Source organism: Papaver somniferum, chromosome 7 (assembly GCF_003573695.1).
Source record: "Papaver somniferum cultivar HN1 chromosome 7, ASM357369v1, whole genome shotgun sequence".
Lineage (NCBI taxonomy): Eukaryota > Viridiplantae > Streptophyta > Magnoliopsida > Ranunculales > Papaveraceae > Papaver > Papaver somniferum.
Window position 1 is genome coordinate 85,174,776 of NC_039364.1, and position 3,214 is coordinate 85,177,989.

General features: G+C 34.8%; 1 long non-coding RNA gene across 1 annotated transcript; it reads left to right on the plus strand.

Annotated features, from left to right (window-relative positions):
• The first annotated feature begins 2,172 nt into the window (after nucleotides 1-2,172).
• Nucleotides 2,173-3,214, plus strand: LOC113292789. Its single transcript, XR_003331869.1, has 2 exons — nucleotides 2,173-2,696; nucleotides 2,968-3,214. It is a non-coding gene; the product is annotated as an uncharacterized LOC113292789 (long non-coding RNA).

Consider the following 3,214-nt stretch of genomic DNA (forward strand, 5'->3'; position numbering starts at 1 on the left):
TAATATTACCTATCAGAGATAAATCTCAAGCAAATCTTAGCAAAGATAATACTCAATCATGATAGTAGAAGTAAGATCAGAACACGCAACTACAGAAAAATAGTTGGGTCTGGCTTCACAATCCCAATGAAGTCTTTAAGTCGTTAACATATAGGGTTTCGTGAAAAACCTAAGGTTAAAGGAGAATCGACTCTAGTCGCAACTAGTATCACACAGGAGTTGTGGGGATTATGTTTCCCAGTTGCTAGAGTTCTCCCTTATATATTTTTCAAATCAGGGTTTGCAATTTAAGTAACCTTAGTAACAAATCATTCAATATTCACCGTTAGATGAAAGCCTGATTAGACTCAAGCTAATATCTTTCAACCGTTAGATCGAACTTAGCTTGTTATACCAAATGAAATGTACCTTATTTAGGTTTGAGTAATCGTACCTGAACGTGTACACTATGTTGGCTCAACAGTAGTTAACCGAGGTTAGCTATATGAACACTCTCATATCAACCTTATTCATCTTAACCACAACTAGTTCAAATGAAACTAGTTATAAAGTTGTTCAATTGCTATATTCTCATAGAAGTATACGAGAACACAATTGAAGCAAAATTGGTTTGATTCACTCGAATCAATTCATGAAAATTATAGCCACGGTTTGCAAATAATGCATTCCTTAATATATAAATGTATTAGTTCATGAACAAACCGATTTTAGAACTTTAACCACTCAAGTATGCAATCGGGTACGCATACTTAAGTACGCGGTCTGAGTTTGGGTTTCGCCGGTATGCAAAGGGGTACGCATACTTCCAAACACAGCAGAAATTTCCAGACCCAAACCCTTCGCCAATACGCGTACGGGTATGTGTACTTAGGTACCCGAAATTCCACAACTTCAAGTACGCATACGGGTATGCATACTATAGTTCCGGTCATGGATCACATACATGCAAGAATGCATACTATGTTCATAATCCAATGATGGTTAAGTATTCTAAACTCTATTTCAACCATTGAAACTTTCTTAGAGGATGACAATAGCCGTTTTCACACACTATTAGCATCAAAGCAATTTTCAAGTTATTGAAATAATCATAATGAAACATTCCAAGTCTACATCAAATGATTGTATCACACAAACCATCTAAGATGTTACTCGATGATTTTCACATGATCATCTTTTGACTTTCGTCAAGAATATAAGATGAACTTGGTTTAAACGAAAGCTTACCAACACATATTTCGAGAAATATGTAAGCGAGTTAAACTCAGCTCGAAATCTCAAATGTGCATAATTGAATACTATATAGTAATACGACTTTCGTCTCAATATAGGAGATAAAGTAGAAATAGACTTTCCAAGTGATAGATGAGTTTTAGTATCCACATACCTTTTGTTGATGAAGTTCCACAAGCTCTCCTTAGTAGTTCTTCGTCTTCAATTGATGAACGCCGTGAAGTCTAATGCTCAACTACACAATCTATCCTAGTCCGAGACATGTAAGTAGACTAGAAATCAAGACTTATAGTTTTAATTTGATCACTAACATTGACAAACAAGCTTGAGATAGCAGCGCTTGCGAGTTTGACCGAGCAGTGCTCTAACAGGTCTCATGTTGTTGAAGGGCCTTATCTTGGGAAGACACATCGTTCATCTAATCGGCATTCCAAAATTTATCCTTGAGGACAAGGAATAAGCGTAGGGGATGGTATTAACATATCTAGTCATACCCCAATTGTTTTGTCCCTGTCGGTGGCTACTATTAGAGGGTGCTTTGGTATTAGTAAGTGATTGTTATTGGTGTGAGTGGCACATGCCTTCGAATTGTGTCCTATTAAATATAATATATAATTTTTGAGTGGGTTATTTAACGTTTGGTACCCAGCAAATGTCCAACACCTAGCTTTGGTACACAATATTTGGAATATTAAGGGTTGATACCTTGACCCGTCATTGACAGTCAAGTCAAACAGTTGACTTAACCATGTTTATAATTCTGTAACAGAACATATGATGTTACAATATTAGCCTTACAAATTATAACAATGACTATTTATATCCCAACGTCAGTTAAGAAGCTTTACTCGTGTATGAATCTGAACCTAACGCTTTAACTAACGGCCATGATTAAAGGTTTCTAATAAAACCCTAAAAATCAAAAGCAGACCCGTTTCATATCATCATCATCTTCTTCTCGTCTCTGCAACTCCAAGAAAATGTGGAAAATCAAACAAGTCACTGGTTTCCATTAAAATCGTTCACAATTCCATCATACCTTCAAAAAGCAATTCAGAATCCATTTCCATAAGTCACTGGTTTCCATTAAAACCACTTTTTCTCTATTTAAGCAGTAACTTATTTAGTAATCTCAAACCCCAACACTCAAAACCATAATCAACAACTTTTCTGATCCAAAAAACATGAATTAGTAATAAATCGATATTGAATTTAACAATAGTACTAATATTTCTTGTTGAGAACGTATACGGGAAGGGAGTAATGTATGTTCATATTTATTGATTATTATGGTATTGGTTGGTAGTGGTGACTGGTGAGTTTTATTGATTTGGTGGCAGCGGTGAATTTTGTTGGTTATGGTGAATGTTAGTGGTGGTGAAGAATTGAATTTTTTTGCAAGTTAGAACTGAAATTGTTATTGTTGCCATCAATTTGTGTTGCTCAATGGAGAGAATTATGAGGTGAGTTAGTAGGTTTTCGAAATTGGGTATATATTAGAATTCAAATCAGTGAATCTTTTGGTTGAAATTGAGAATTTGATGAAATTGATGTTGAATATTTGAAGATGTTGATTGAATAACTGTGAATAAGAAGATGATGAAACAATTGAGGAACAGTTGAAAAACTAGTTGTTTCTGTTAGTTTTCATGGATGAATAGCTATGATTGTTGAGTGTTTTATTGTCTTGTATGATTATAAAACTTGGGTTGTTGTTGTTACTTGAATTTGCAGGGAGAAAAGGATACAAAAAGGCTGCAAACTCACATCTTCATCTGCTCAAAGACGCACAAATACTCGCGGAAGATATTCAGTGAAAGTCCTGAACGAGCAGAACACCAAAAACTCATTATCGTTGGATCATTCCATTTGTAACCGTAAGATCAAGTTAATTTGATCACACTTTTTTTGAAAAGTCACGTGCTAACAGTGACTTAACGACGTTAAGTATATACTATTTACTAATTATTTGAATTATTTA